Below are 16,728 nucleotides of genomic sequence, written 5' to 3' on the forward strand. Positions count from 1 at the left end.
GGTGGGCTTTGGTGATGCAGCTGTCTTTGCATCATTTCTGTTCCTGTAAGTAACCCCTCACCCATATTCCTGTCAGCAATCCCAATAAAACTCATTGGTTTTCCACATTGGATTGTGGTGGTACTTTGGTCTGTTGTGGGATCCCTATCTGGGGTGAGTAGATGTGTATGTAGCATGTTTTGTCACCCAACATAATTGGCACCTGAACAGGGACATCAAAGAACCAATGATGAGTTGGGGAGGAGGGAGTGCATGGTCGTGGCTATGGGTAGCAAGGCATGTGACTGAGGCTGAGCAGCCTAAGCAGAGAGCGCCTATGGATGAAATTCCTATACGGTTGTCCTTTCCTGTGTGGTCTGTACTATGCCTTTGCACTATGAGAGTAGTTGCATGGTTCTTGCTATAGTTAGTGAGCTGAGCAACTAAGGCTGAGCCGTTGGGATTGGGAGTGTCTGTGGAAAGAATCTCAGGATAACAGTCTTTGCCTGCATGGTATGGTGTGGCATGCCTACTTGGTGAGTGAGGTTTACTACATGAATATGGAGATGCTCTGAAGACAGCTAAAGGGTTAGAGGAAAGTTTGCAGTCGCTGAGATTAGCATTCAGGGGTTGAGACTGTTAGCAGCTAAAGCAGACGTTGCCTGGCTTCTGCTGAGTGCAGATAAAAATGTAACTGAGGCTGAGATGCTAGCTAAGCAGGAACTTATTTGTAGAAAGGAGCAATTGTAACAAGACAGGGAGATTCGGCAGCATTCTCCACGTTAGCCTCTCATTTGGCAAATAAAATAGATGAAAAAGAGGATGAGATGGAGGTGTTGGCTTGCTGCTTCCTCCAGGGAAAATCGAGCACAAGTTAGATCTATGCTCAAAAGCCCTTCCTGGGATCTAAGAACTTGGAAGCCATGGGAAGATAAAGAGAGTATAGAGGAGAACATGGTAGAAGCAGTAGTAGATATCCTGAGGGTCTGACATTAAGTAGAAAAAAAAGGGAAAAATCTATAATCTAGCATGTAGCTGTGAGCATCAACAACAGTCCTGCACAAAACAAAAACAAAAACAAAACCCAAAAAAACCTCTAGTGTTATCAGGGAGTGTTTGTTCAGTGCCCGAGCTTCTGGAATTGTGGAAGACTTTTAAACAAGCAATGGAAGAGTGCATTGAAGCCTGGCTTTGTGAGGCTGTGGGACATGGGAGCAGATGGGACCAGGCTGTCTGCTATAGAGACAGAAAGCTTGAGCAATGTAACTTCCCATCCCTCCTTGAGGCAAAGGCTGTACAACCTGAGACGGCATGAGGGAGGCCGGTCCCTAATGGACTAGATTCCAAAGCCATCAGGAACACTTGGTTATCTCTGTCTGAAGTCCCTATGTTTGGGAATTGGGAACAGTACAGGGTCAGGCGCTTCTGAGGGAACTAGGAACAATAGACGCTGTGCACGCCCTCAGTGCACTGGGCCCCACAGAACTGTGATGACAGAAGAATTAAGGGAAAAGTTGATCCAATAGGGACCCAGAGTTGGGTATGGGCCCCGCCCCCGGGGTGGGGCGGGATCTTGAGGAGGTAGGAAAGGCTTTGGGTGACCTGAGTGATCTAGACCTGTCATGTGGATGGGGTTTGTAAGGTGGGGTGAGGAGAAGAGTAAACAGGCAGTGGGGGCCTTCTGAGGCACCTGAAAGCAAATGTGTTGACTTGTGTTGAGCTGGAGTTCCAAGGGAAAATATCGATAGTGAGATAATTCTTGACAACCACGCCAATTAAGTCAATTTAAAAAATTGAGTCCGTTTTTGTTTTTTGGTTTTTTTTTTTTTTTTTTTTTTTTGGTTTTTTGAGACAAGGTTTCTCTGTAGTTTTGGAGCCTGTCCTAGACTAGCTCTGTAGACCAGGCTGGCCTTGAACTCACAGAGATCCTCCTGCCTCTGCCTCCCAAGTGCTGGGATTACAGGCATGTGCCACCACCGCCCGGCTTTTTTTTTTTTTTTTTTTTTTGGTTCGAGTCCATTTTTATTGATGGCTAAAAAAGAGTGAGATCATGCCCCTGAAGTCTCTTGGTGCCCAGCTCAGGGGTACAGCAGTTTAAAGACAAACACATACTTACATCAGTGCTGGGGAGTGAGCACATTAGTGAGGGATTTAGGGTTGTCTAGTAACATCTGCTTTCTTTTCACGGTTCAGTGGTATTTTCCAGACACTGCATAATATGTTTGGAACATGGTAAGGTCATGGACAGTCCCTGAAGCCCTGCCAAGGTACAGGTCACTGTTGTTGTTGTAAGGCTAAAAAAAAGTCATAAAATAAAGTTGGGACAGGATGGTGTTACCTGAGGGAACATTAGCCTACTATACCACGTGGCTCTGGCTTCCTCCCCTCACCCTCCATCTTGCTAAAATCCATTAGATTATGTTACTAAAGCTAGCCACCAAGGTCCACTCCCTTATTTGGCCACTTCCCCCTCCTGAGGCTGACCACCAAGGTCCACTCCCTTATTTGGCCACTTCCCCCTCCTGAGGCTGACCACCAAGGTCCAGCTATCAAAGTAGTCCAGCAACCAGACGCCTCCCTTTGGCTGCCCTAATTAACATTCCCAAGTGTGGTGATGTGTTGTTTGTGATCTAACAATAAAGCTTGTCTGAAGATCAGAGAAGCCGAGCAGCCTTCTTATCTCTACTGAATCCTCAGCCTGGAAGGGCCGTGAGCTCCTGTCTCTTCCTACCTTATATTCCTCTTTTGTGCCCAGCCATATCACTTCCTGTCTCCGCCTCCCTACTGCTGGGATCAAAGGTGTGTGCCACCACTGCCTGGCTCTGCTTCTCTTTTAGACTGGATCAATCTTGTGTAGCCCAGGGTGGCCTTGAACTCACAGAGATCTGTCTGCCTCTGCTGCCTGACAGTGCTGGGATTAAAGGCATGCGCCGCCACTTCCTGGCCTCTATGGCTTAGCTCTGCATCTGATCTTCAGGCAAGCTTTATTTGTAACAGCATGAAACAAAAAATTACCACACCCAATTAAAATTAAGCACCTCATCCTATCATGGGATTTCCCCCTTTACCTTTATAAACCACCATTTGCCCATGTGCCACGTCTGTCTCCTCTCTGTCCAGAGGCAGTCCTTTGTCTCCCCAGGACAAACACCCCTGCCCCCTTTCCCTTGTCCCCTTCCTCTTCTCCCTTACCCCTTATCTCCTTTACCACCCCATCCTGCCCATTCTAACACAGACCTCCCTTTCTTCTCTTAAAAATGACGCCTGCAAGGTCATTTGCTTCTGTTTTTCTGCCGGAGTCAGAAAGCGGCCCCTTTAACTTTTCTTTCCCGATTATAAAGGACCTCTCTGTGAAAACAGGTATTCGGGTGTGTGGGGCCCCCTTCATTGCCTTCGTCATTTCATTTGCCCATTTCTTTAGTTGCTTCCAAACATTTCATCTTGGCTCCTGAGGATCATTAGCTCGACTGAGGCAATTCTATGTCTGACGAACTTTAAAAGGTAATTTACTATGCAAGGCCCCACAGCGAATCCTGAATTTATACCATCCAAGGCCCCACAGCACGTCCTCTACAAAGGAGGAGCAAGGGGCCATCCGGGCCAGTGAGGGGAGCTGTGAACTGTGGATTTCAAAGAAACATTTTATGGTACCAGGAATTATTTGATTCACACACCTGCTGTCTCTTATTTAAATTCTCTCTAACCATTGTAAAAAAAAAAATTCTTTTCAATAATTCCTGATGTGTTTACATGAAAGCAACAAGCGCCCCCCCCAACCCCCCAGTATCACACAAAGTCCTCCCTGGACATGAAAACAGTCTAAGCCTCTCTGGTTTGGGAGGACTACTTCTACCAGAGAACCCCTGGGCCTGGAGTGTGCTGAGTGTACATGTCTGCGTCTATCTGATGACTTGTCTGTTGTGGGCCCATTTCTCCTCTGACTAGGGCCGTAGTAATCAAGGTGGCAGTCCCTGCCACCCCCGTTCCCATCATCACTGGGATGAGGAGAGGGGCAGCCCGACTGTACCCCTGGTGGGGCAGCCCAAAGGAGAATCCGAGGTGGTCTTCCTCTGGTCTTGAATAAGCATACACCTGGGGGAGTGCCTGTACAACCATACATGAAACTGGATTATTATACAGGTCCTATAGAGGGGATGGTGTACAGACAAACCAAGTGTCTGGGGAGTGAAATGAGCCTCTGGGATATGAGGTACTCTGAGACTGATGCTGCAGAGGCAGAATGAGGGGACCAGCAAGGGCTATTGTGCAGTTGGTAAGATATGAGGTGTTTAGTCACATCTCCTGATGTAGAGGCAGTTTCTGGGGGTGGGCAAACAGATAGGTTAGAGGACAGTTGCTGGAATTCAGCTCCTCACAAACATAGTATGGAGGCCAGGCTTTTAAAGGGACCCAGCAGTCTTGTACCAGCTCAGGCTGGGTGCAATTAGAAGGTGATTTGTCCTGCATGGTTTTATGTCAACTTAACAAAAGTTAGAGTCATCAGAGACATGGGAGCCTCAGCTGAGAAAATGCTTCCAGAAGATCTGGCGGTAAGGCATTTTCTTGATTAGTGACTGATGAGGGAGTGCCCACTGTGGGTGGTGCCATCCCTGGGCTGGTGGTCCTGGTTTCTATGACAAAGCAGGTTGAGCAAGCCATGGGGAAGCAAGCCAGTAAGCAGCACCCCTCGATGACCTCTGCATCAGCTCCTGCCTCCAGGTTCCAGCCCTGCTTGAGTTCCTGCCCTGACTTCAAGGATGGACTATGATACACAAGAATAAACCAAATAAACCCTTTCAGACCCCAACTTGCTTTTGGTCATGGTGTTTCATCAGAGCAATAGTACCCTAACTAGGACAATGGTGCATTCCCTGAAACATAATGAAAAGGTCAGGTGAGGCAGGAGTGGAGTCAACTGACATAGCCTTAGAGGTTGGTAAATACAGGCCAGAAGCCACAGGAGCTTTTGGCTTTGGTTTACCAGGAGGAGGTGGAGGAAGAGGAAGAGAAGGAGGAGGAGGAGGAGGAGGAGGAGGAGGAGGAGGAGGAGGAGGAGGAGGAGAGGAGGAGCAGGAGGAGCAGGAGGAAGAGGAGGGAGAGGAGGAAGAGGAGGAGGAGGAGGAGGAGGAGCAGGAGGAAGAGGAGGAGGAGGGCGGCAACCAGAAGTATATCTAACTGGGCTATTGGGCCAATGAGCCAGAGGGGTGTCTGATATGGTCTGCTTTGCATGGTAAACAGAGTCCCCCATTCATGCCAGTTGAATATAATCTTATTCCTTAGGAGGATCCAGCAACCCAAGAAAAATATAGGGGGGTTGTTTACTTATAAATACACAGGATTACTAGTGGTATGGTTGGAACCATAGCTCCCCTCCACACAGACAGAAAAGCAGTGTCCTGCTGTGGAATGTCGTTCTGTATGCTGGGAATATGTGTTGCTCTGATTGGCTGATAAATAAAATGCTGATTGGCCAGTAGCCAGGCAGGAAGTGTAGGCAGGATAAGCAGACAAGGAGAATTCTGGGAAGAGGAAGGCTGAGTCAGGAATCACCAGCCAGACACAGAGAAAGCAAGATGACAAGGCAGAACTGAGAAAAGGTACCAAGCCATGTGGCTAAACATAAATAAGAATTATGGGTTAATTTAAGTGTAAGAGCTAGTCAGTGATAAGCCTGAGCTAATGGCCAAGCAGTTATAATTAATATAAACCTCTGTGTGTTTACTTGGGGAAATGGGAATGGAAGAGATTTGTCCCAACTGCTGGCAGGCCAGGACACAGGAAAACTTTTAACTACAGTGCCCATTGCCCATAAGTGGCTCATTGGCAGCAGAGGAATGGCAAAGAAAGCATCTTAAGAACCAGGACTGTGCAGACCTGGTGATCTAGAGGGAGGAGACTGAGCAAAGTGTATGGATTTGGAACCATAGGATGAATGATTTTAGTCCCTCCCATTTACCTCCTAGAGATCCTGAACTGGCCAATAGCCTGAGGTCCCTCCCTGGTTAATGGACTGGCAGGAAGGGCATATTCTAAACCTACTGGCATGGGGTGAGGATGTTAGCTTCCAACAGCCTCTTGCTATGGGGAGCAATTCCCAGTCTAGACTTTGGTTTGTGGGATATTGCCAGACCCTTATGGGTGTGGCTGTAGTCAAGAGACTTGCTATGACTGGTGGGTGGTGTCCTGCCAAGCCTGGAGACTATGTCTCAGCACATACCTTAGGTAACTATTGATGTGAGTCCTGGAGCAGGGTCCTTGGGCCTAGACTTGTTGAGTCTGGAAGAGCTAGAAGGTATTTTGCAGGTGGAGGAGCAGTCAAGCTAAGGCAGGTGCAAAGGAACTTTTCGTTTCTTGAGGAGTAAAGGTGATGGTGGTGCCTAGTTTTCAAAGATCTCTGCCCAGAATGGGGTAAGGGCAGCCTGGGAGTACCATGAAGGAGTGAGTCACCTGCTTGTCGCCAAGACTAACTGTTTTCTTCTTAGGCGTGAGGTGATTGTCCTTAGCTGTACTTGTGGTTTCCGGTACTGGCATCTTTTCATTGGTAACTGGCCCCCTCGGCCACAGTGTCTACCAGAAACTTAGCTGAGTGGTTTCCCCTTGCTGCAGTGACCGAGGGCTCGCAGAGGTCTGCCCTATTGAGGGTTTCTGTTGCTGTGATGAAACACCATGACCGAAAGCAAGTCGGGAGGAGTGGGTGTGTTTGGCTTCCACTTTCACATCGTCATCCATCATTAAAGGAAGTCGGGACAGAAACTCAAACAGGGCTAGAACCTGGAGGCAGGAGCTGATGCAGAGGTCATGGAGGGGTGCTGCTTCCTGGCTCATTCCCCACGGCTTGCTCAGCCTGCTTTCTTAAAGAATCCAGGACCACCAGCCCAGGGATGGCCCCACCCATCATGGGCTGGCCCCTCCCTGTGGGGTAACTTAAAAATGAAGGGATAGGTTGTAGGGTCTGGCAAAGGTATGGCGCAGTCTGGTGGTGTTCTCTGGAGAACTCTGCTCGGTCTACCTCCTGCGTCCAGCGTCCCCAAACCAAGAGACCTCCTCTCTATCTTGGGTCTTCCACTTCCTCCTCCGCCCCGCCTTGTGGGCGTGACCATTACCGAAGCCTCAATGGGGGTTGGAACTTCCAGGCCAATGCTGGGATGGCTATCCACTACATCTCCCCCTTTTGTCTAAATAAGAAAGTTCTAACCGAATACAAGACTATATACAAAGAGATGGTTATCAAATATTGTCCAGGAGTAATGAGGGATAATGACCTAGATAAGTTAGAATTACAATAAGTGCAAACAATATCAAGCAAAAAACACATAGTGAAATCCAGGGAAGTCTAGAGCATGGGTAGGTGGCATGTTACAAAGATCATTCCAAAAGGTGTTCTATCCTAAAGAATCTGAGTCTAATACTTAATATATTCTATCTAAGATATTATATATGTATATATACTAAATTGTAACTATAACTGGTAATCTTCAACCTCATCAAAGACCCGAGAAGGAATATAATAATACCTGAGAAATGGGAGAAGGACGCAAGCAACTTTCGGGAGTCTTGCAAGAGTAGACAGAGACAGCTGGCAGCCTGGACAGTCACCTAATGTTTCTCAGCATTGTTGGTCAGTTGGTAGAGCATGAGACTCTTAATCTCAGGGTCGTGGGTTCGTGCCCCATGTTGGGCGCCAGATATTGGTGAAATTATTAAGGCCACTCCACGTAGTTAAAAGGGAGGTTTATTTTGTGGGGTAACTTACAAATGAAGGGATAGGTTGTAGGGTCTGGGTGTTCTCTGGAGAACTCTGCTCGGTCTACCTCCTGCGTCCAGCGTCCCCAAACCAAGAGAGACCTCCTCTCTATCTTGGGTCTTCCACTTCCTCCTCTGCCCCGCCTTGTGGGCGTGACCATTACCGAAGCCTCAATGGGGGTTGGAACTTCCAGGCCAATGCTGGGATGGCTATCCACCACACCTCCCCCATCAACATTAATTAAGAAAATGCCCTACCAGGCTTCTGGAACCCGGTGCCTGTGGTGGGACACCTTGCACAGCCTTGGTGCAGTGGGAAGGGGCTTGGACCTGCCTAGGCTCAGTGTGCTGGGCTTTTCCCATGGGAGACCTCGATTTGGGGGATGTGGGGTGGCTTGGGAAAGAGGGCTGGGGGGATGGAAGGAAGGAGGAGGGGGGGTCTGTGAATAGCATGTGGAGTGAGTAGAAAATTTCTTAATAAAGAAAATTGAAAAAAAAAAAAAGACTAGGCTCAGCAAGATGGCTCAGAAGATAATGGGGCTTGCTACAAAACTAAGTCTGACAGCATAAAAACAAACAAACAAAAAAGAAAATGCCCTACAGCTGGACCTCATGGAAGCATTTTCTCAATTGAGTCCCCCTTTCAAATGACTACTTGTGTCGAGTTGACGTAGAACCAGCCAGCACAATTGACTCCTTGTCGACTTGACACACACACATCACTGTTGAGCCATAACCTTTCCTTTCTTGTTTTTCCCCAAGATTAATATCAACCTTACAATAAAACATTCCAAATTTTAAAAGTACTGTGGTCTTTAAAAACTCAAACACTTAAAAATTCAGTCTCTTTAAATTAGCCAATCTCGCCGGGTGGTGGCGGCTCATTATTTTAATCCCAGCACTTGGGAGGCAAAGCCAGGCGAATCTCTGTGAGTTCGAGGCCAGCCTGGTCTACAGAGGGAGATCCAGGACAGGAACCAAAACTACACAGAGAAACCCTGTCTCTAAAAACCAAAAAAAAAAAAAAAAAAAAAGATAGCCAATCTCCAATAGTCGAGAGGGTGTCTGAACTAGCCTACTCTGTTGATCAGATGGCTGAATACCCTAACTGTCATCATAGAACCCTTATCCAGTGACTGGTGGAAGCAGATGCAGGGATTCATGGCCAGGTGCCAGGTTGAGCTCCAGGAGTCCAGTTGATGAGAGAGAGGAGGGATTCTATGAGCAAAGGACATCGGGATCATGATGGAAAAACATGAGAGACGGCCAGCCAAACTAGTGGAAATGCATGAACGAAGAGACCCCATGGCACTAGACTAGGCCCTCTGGAGAGGCAACACAGTTGTTTAGCTTGAACTGTTTAGGAAGTGGGATTGAGACTCATACCTGGTGCATGAGCCAGCTTTTTGGAGCCCAGTGCCTATGGTTGGGCACCTTGTGCAGCCTTGGTGCAAGGAGGAAGGGCCTGGACCTGCCTCAACGGAATGTATTAGGCTCTGCTGACTCCCCATGGGGGACCTTGCCTTGGAGGAGGTGGGAATGGGGGGTGGGTTATGGGGAAGGCTGTGGGAAGGGTGGGAGCAGGGAGGAGAGGGGAATATGTGGTTGGTATGCAAAATGAATAGAAAATCTCTTATAATTAAAAAAAATGAAAAAAAAATAGCCAATCTCTTTTAAATTCCTAAGTCTTTTAAAATTTGAAGTCTCTCAACTGTGGGTTCCAGTAAAATACTTTCTTACTTCAAGAGGGAAGAACCAGGGCACAACCACAATCTGAACAAAATAAACCAAATTCTGACAATATAAAAAAAACTCAGTGACCAATAACTTACCATCTTCTGAGCTCCTTCAAAGAGCTTGGGTCATCTGGGTGGTGGTGGTGCACTCCTTTAATCCCAGCACTCAGGAGGTGGAGGCTGGTGGATCTCTGTGTTTGAGCCCATTCTGAAGAGTGAGTTCCAGGACAGCTAGGGATACACAGAGAAACCCTGTCTTGAAAACAACAACAAACAAACAAATAAACAAAAACACCCTAAACCCTAAAACCAAAAAACCCTAGACCAAATGGCAACAACTTGGGTCATTTCTGGCTCCGCCCCCTGCAGCACCCACAGCTTGTCCTCTAGGCTCCAGCTGGCTCCACTCCACTGCTGCTGTTCATGGCGGTCACCCCATAGCACCGGCATCTTCAAAATGCTGGGCTCTTCTGCTGCAAATGGGCTTACACTTTCACCAAGAGCCCTCTCCTGGGCTCTGTTCAGGGATGCCAGCCCTGCCACACAGTGCCAAGCCTCAGCTTGCTCTCCATGACCCCTTCACCCCTTCAAAACCAGCACCACTTGGGTGACTCTTACATGACCAAGTTCAGCTGCCAGTGCAAGGAGCAACTTTGGCCACCTCTGGAACACAGCTGCTGAGTGCTGACTCTCAGGAAATACTTCCCAGAAGATTCCACCTCAATGATGCTGGTCTCTTCTCAATCACAGCTGAGTCTTCAGCCCCAGCTGACCAGCATCCATTTTTTTTCCAGCAAAACAAAGATATACTCTAGTCCTTGTCTCTTGTTAACCACAGCCGATTGATTCTTCAACCCCAGCTGAGCAGACACCACAGATTCTTCACACAAATGGAGTGAGCTGACTGGAAAGCAGCCAGAACAATCTTTGTGCATGTGGCTGGGTCAGCAGCCAAGATGGCTTGCTTTTGCCTTTTAGTGTCTCAGTTATTACAAACCTTTTGGGCCATTCTGATGAGCTGGATGTTATCCATCCCTGTAAAGCCCTGTAGCTTTTGGAGTTTTGGTTATCCGGAGCTGACTGAATGACAAAAGCCAAATTTAATGCCTTATCATTTTCTGGAGCCAGTGGATAAAAAAGGTATGAATTCTGAAAACTTCTTGTTACCACTCCAAGAAATGTCCTGGGCGACTCTTCCATGCTCTGAAGAACCTGAGTAGTTTTATATAATTAGTAGGGTTCGAGCTGCACCCCAAATTCCAGTCATAAGGTATTGGTGAAAAGTTCAGAGCCTGGGAACCTGCATACTATTGGGATTCTAACCAGGGCACTTAAATGAGAAAGCCGCCTCAAAAATAGCTTGGGGCTTATTGGAAATAAAGAACAGAAGTAGACAGAGAAAGGACCATAGATCAGGAGAGGCGACGCCATTCCTCTAAGTAGTTGCCTAAGAGGCAGCTTTGGCAGACTTCTCTTGAGAACAACTCATGTCCTTCCCCAAACCCTTGGGATAACTTTTTTGTTTTGTTTTGTTTTTTTCAAGGTAGGGTTCCTCTCTGTAGCTTTGGAGCCTGTCCTGGAACTCACTTTGTAGACCTGGCCTTGAACTCACAGAGATCCTCTTGCTTCTGCTGGGATTAAAGGTTTGTACCACCACTGCCCAGCGGGATAAATTTGATAGCACACATTGAAAGGGTAAGAGTTTAGAGTATGTGTTCCCCATGTTAGGAGAAAATTTAGGAGACTTGATGAAATAGAAGATTAATATGAACCAGCCCAGCAGCACCCACGACGAAGAGAAGATGACCCAACCTAAGACCCGTCACAGCTCCGCTGTTGTGGCACTGAGAGAGAAAGGGTCGTAGGGGCGGAGTGACTTCCAGGAGCCAATCGGTATGACTGGAAATTTCCGGTTCTGGAGAGGAAAGGAGACATTATTTAAATACCAAAGGGCCAAACGAAGAGGAAACCGCATACAGACGGTGCCATCCAGTGGCTAAAACCGGAGAAACGGGCAGAATCTCTCAGGGACGAAAAGACAAACCAAACAGAGTTTACAATGGCGTGCAGAGGCTCCCACCTAGTGGCCGAATCCAGAACAATAGGCGGAATCTCCTTGGGAGGGTTAGATTGGGGCTAAGTGGAGGCTTATGTTAGGGTTAGGGCGTTAGAGTCAGACGGATAGGTTAGGGCTCATGTCAGTGTTAGGTAGGGTTTTCCCAGGGATAGGTTTTGGGTTAGTGTTGGGGTAGAGCTTGGTTTACACATTTTTCGAAGCTTATTTAGAAAATCTATAGTCAACTGTGCCCAGGGCTGTGTCTATGTAAGAACACAGCATAAACCTGCGTTTAGGGGTATAACTAAGCAGGAAAGGTGCAGAAACTTGTTTCGGGGGTGCTTACACTCTGGGACAGCGCAGAAACCTCCTCCCAGGGCACAGCTAATCAGGTAGAGTACAGACTGCTGTGCTCAGTAAACAAAAAGCGCTGTGTCCAGGGACCCATCTGTGTCCAGGGACCCAGCTACTGTCTAAAACAGAAACTCCCGGGTCTGCTGGCGCGGCTTGCAATGAAGAGCGCAGCTGTAATCCCAGAAATCAGGAGGATTTCTATAGAGCCCAGCGGGGTCTGTTTACAAAAGTGTCACCCAGAGGAGCTGAACGGTTAGGGTTGGGGTGGCGGTCAAGTCCTGAAAACTCTGGCTTGCACCTGGCCCGATGCTCGCATGCATTTGGGTAAGGCAGCCGATTCTGTTTGCACAATCTCTTATGAAGGAGCCTGGGCGCCCTGGTACGTTCTGAATTTTGCCGTGTTTTGGTGCTCACAGCTTTACGGGGGCTTCTGTCTAGTCACCACTGGGCTGGGCAGTGTGGCCTCTGGCACCCCGCGGCTCAGGACTCCGCCAGATGTGGGAAAGCCAGCAACCCGGATGGTCTCAAGGTCTAAATTACACCTCGGATCAGCGTCGTGGGATCGAGGACAAGTCCAGGCGAGGACGGAACCTGCTTGTGTTCTCCGCACTTTTGAGTTTGTTATTATACAGCTGGCTTTTCTGGGAGTCCCGGAGAGTTTTCACAGGCTCCGGGGTATTAGCCAAAGCTTCCGGAAGACTGAGCTTTCTGGGTATTGTAGTCCAAAGTTACCTTAAGGTGGCGGTGTGGGCCCTAAGCCTTCTGGGTATTGTAGTTCAAAGTCTCTAGAAAGCGGCACTTCTCGACACTAACCATTCTGAGTATTGTGGTTCAAACTTCTGGAGTTGGCGCCTGTGGAGGAGCCTTTTGAGTTTTTTGGTCCGTCATTTCTCACGGAGAAATCACGGAGGCTCCAGAGAGCTCTGAAGTCTCCGCAGATGAACGTACGGAGCCGACAGCGCCCGACCTCCGCTCGTTTACAGCCGAGTGCTCTCGGGAACGACCGAGCGTGGACGAGAGGCGGCGGAAAGGACCGAGATTGGCTGGCGGCGCCGAGCGTTGACGAAGACATCCGAAAGTCCTTGGGCTGGCGCCGAGGGCTCGGAGGACGGCCGGAAAGAGCCGATGTGTAGTCGGGAGCAGCCGAGCGGCCCGTGGGCGGAGCGTGAGGTTTCGGAGACCCGAAGGAACAGAATCAGCGCTTGGGGGCCGGGGCTGGAGGACGTGATGACGTCAGGAGCATGGGAAGGGGCCCGGTGAACTGGAGGAGAGGCGGTGCTGATGGCATGGGGGCGGGGCCACGGGGGCGGGGCCACGGGGTGGGCGGGCCTAAGGCTGGGGCGCGCCGCTACTCCTGGAACCTGAGGCTCCAGTGTGTGCACACCTTCCTCTCCTTTCCAAAGCTGTGAGACATGGTTAAAGTTCCAATCTCATAGCTGTGCGATTGACTTTGATTCCCTCGGTAGGGATGCAGGCTGCTGTCGCTGAGGGTGAACTGCTGTGAACCAGCTACACGCGGTCAGGGCTTGACCGCTGCAAATATAGCAAGGTCAGGGTCAAATCAAGGTCACGGTCAGAATCCTCTGCGGCTTGGCTTCCCCGGCTAGCACAGAGCATCCGTTGTACACAAACAACCCATCACTGTACTCATCTGCTCTGTTCACCGCAGCAGTATCAACCGCTGACTTCAGGGCCCAAAGACTGTTGGGTTCTAGCCATAGCATATGTTCTCCACAGCCGCTCACAGAGGTGACCGCTGCAGCTTGAACCCTCCCCCTAGCCCCCCTCCCAATCAAGTGCATTACCCAGAAGCCAGGATCTTGGCCGGAGGGAGTGCCCTCCTAACGAGAGGAGGAGGGACTGATTGACAGGGATGAGCTTGGCCCCAGCCTGTCCTCTGCCAGTCCTGGGGAACCCGCCTTTTATGTCCCCTAGATTCCTCCTGTGCTGGCCAGTTTTATGTCAACTTGACAGCAGCTAAAGTCATCTGAGAGGAGGGAAATGTTTTCATAAGATCAGGCTGTAGGCCAGAGTGTAGAGCATTTTCTTAATTCATGATTGGATGGGAGAGGCCCCAGGCCACTGTGGGTGGGGCCATTCCTAGCCTGGTAGTTCTGGGTTCTATCATAAAGCAGACTGGGCAAGCCACGAGGAACAAGCCAGTAAGCAGCACCCCTCCATGGCCTCTGCATCGGCTCCTGCCCTGACTTTCTTCATGCTTTATGGACTGTAATGTGGTAGTGTAGGTCAAACAAATCCTTTCCTCCCTAACTGGCTTTTGTTCATGGTGTGTTGCTGGGGTCCAGCCTTGGCTAGGGTTCAGGTCTCACTAGGAAGCCTCTGTGGGCCACCACAGTCCCCCCTTCTTAATAATATAAAGCTCGAGTGAGGGTACAGAGCTTAACTCTGTGCAGCTCTGAATCAGCTTTCCATTAAGAGCTTGCAAGTAGCTGGAATAATCATAGCAATATACCTGCTTGTTATGGCTGCTATGCTTCCTAGTGAAGGAGTAGAGGATGAAAAAGATGGAATGGCCTTTTTGAATGAGTCTAAGATGACTATAGCAGTCTTAGCTGCACCAAGCCCTTTTTTAAATCAATAAACTCCTGATGCAATCCCATCAAATCTAAAGACTCCTTAGCATCATTAACATTAACAGGTTAATATTATAATTCTAGTATAAAGATTACTATACATAATTACAATTCTCACAAACTTTCATCCAAAAGCAAACTCTCAATAGAACTATTGAGAGTAAGGTCTCACTAGGAAGCCTCTGTGGGCCACCACAGGGGAAGGGATGTAGGTGCGAGAAAAACTTCTGACTACCAAGTGGGTTCACTCAAATGGCCCCAAATAGCTCAGGTCATCTTTATTTATACTTAAACAGACTTTTATTACCAGGGTACATGAACAGCTTTATTATTGGCTTCTATTTTTGACTTTAATAAATACATCACAATTTAAGGAATACATTGTGATCATTATAAAAGCCCCCATTGTTCCCCTTTATGCTTTCCTAAATACACCTTCCCACCCCCTGCATAACCTTATTTCTAGACAGAGTTCAGCATTTTTGCAGGCTTAGCTAAATATTGAGCCAGGCACATCCTGCTCTCACAGTCCATATGTCAGCTGGCAGCTAACAAAGTTAAAAAGTAATAGATACGGGCACTATGACAATGCTCTAAGTCAACAATATTCAAAACCAGACAATTATTTCATGTATACAAGATATATTTGTACTTTATAGAAACGCTTTATAAGATATATTTTTATATAGTTCCCTTTTCTACAAGAGGGTCCCAAGTCTCAATCTCTCTGTAAAAGGTAGACTTTGATAAAGCACTCTCTTTCCATCTCATTATACCATACCTCTTCCACCAATATAAGTTTCTATGTATGGTAAAGATGGTTCTATCCATCCCATAGTTTACATTGCATTGTTCCCATCAGAATATACTAGATCTTATCATTGATTCTATATGATTGGTGCCTAGGGACCTTACTCCCAATACCTGGCACCATGTGTATTCCTGAAGCCTTTTTCCTATTCTGTGTATGCACACCTTACTCTCCTTTCCAAAGCTGTGAGGCATGGTTAATGTTCCTTTGTGTGTGTGTGTGTGTGTGTGTGTGTGTGTGTGTGTGTGTAGCTGAGGATCGAACCCAGGGCCTTGCACTTGCTAGGCAAGCACTCTACCACTGAGCTAAATCCCCAACCCCATGGTTAATGTTCCAAGTGTTGCTTTCTCATATGCACCTAACTATCTCTATTGAGTCAGAAAAGTTCCCAGAGTTGGGAATTGAAGTTAGTAATTACAGACAAGAGATTTAAGAAGCAATAACCCTTTGCTGAATCTTAGGGGAAAATATTTGAGAAGGAACAGAATTTCCAGGGGGAAATTACAGCTGTTGCATGTGTGACTGACAAAGTAAAACTAAAACCTCCCAAAGAATCACCAATATAACAAGAGAGAAAAGAGCCTGCAAGCTGGATGGATTTTGCAATTTTCTACACTGTCCTGTGGACTACTGGTCCTTGCCAAGGTGTTTCCACAGGTGTCTTGCCCCGAGGAAACCTGTGGGACAGGTAGTCATATGCTGATCTGAGACTAGGCTACATGGCTCCCGACAATGTTTCATTATAGCAGTAGCAGCCCTAAGACCAGCCCTTCCCCACCCTGCCCCCAATTTTATGCCTCAGGAGTGACAGAACACCCATCCCTGACAATCTACAAACACTTGTCTTGTCATGTTTAATATTAATTTACATATTTGTTGCAGGATATTTGATCGCACGGTGGGGAGATGTCTCTCTGTTGTTTCTCGCCTGCCTGCCTAAGGCACCTGCTGATTGGATGAATAAAGAGCTGAATGGAGAGTAGCTAGGCAGGAGAGGATAGACGGGACTTCTGGGCAGAGATGGGAGCTCTATGAGGAATCTGAGAGGCTGGGGATTCGCCAGAGCGGTGTGGAGGAAGTTGGACATACATTGTGGAGGACAGGAAATGAGCCACGTGGCAGAACGTAGATTAATACAAACGGGTTAGTTTAAGTTATCAGAGCTAGTTAGGGACAAGCCTAAGCTAACGCCACACTTTCGTAATTAATAAGAAGTCCCTGTGTCATTATTTGGGAATTGGTGGTCCAAAGAAAATCTGACTACACATATTATTTTGGTATGTTGTGGCAGGGTCTCCCTGTGTCACCCAACCTCAAGTCTCCAGTGCTGAGGGAGAAGGCTCACCAAACTAAGCCTTGTTTTTGTTGATCCCTGGTTTTTGTTTTGTTTTGGGGAGTGTTTGTTTTTATTTTTAGTGTGGTGTGCGTTTGTGGTCTATGAACACTCGTGTAGGT

General features: G+C 47.9%; 1 protein-coding gene across 1 annotated transcript in view; it reads right to left on the minus strand.

Annotated features, from left to right (window-relative positions):
* The window catches only part of Pdcd1 (programmed cell death 1), a 32,602-nt gene extending 23,007 nt beyond the window's left edge, over window positions 1-9,595 (minus strand). Inside the window, exon 1 of the mRNA XM_036172704.1 lies at window positions 9,555-9,595. The gene's annotated coding sequence lies outside the window, so the exon portion shown is untranslated. The remainder of the gene's footprint in view (window positions 1-9,554) is intronic.
* Window positions 9,596-16,728: the final 7,133 nt, after the last annotated feature.

Source organism: Onychomys torridus, chromosome 23, assembly GCF_903995425.1.
Source record: "Onychomys torridus chromosome 23, mOncTor1.1, whole genome shotgun sequence".
In the NCBI taxonomy this organism is placed as follows: domain Eukaryota; kingdom Metazoa; phylum Chordata; class Mammalia; order Rodentia; family Cricetidae; genus Onychomys; species Onychomys torridus.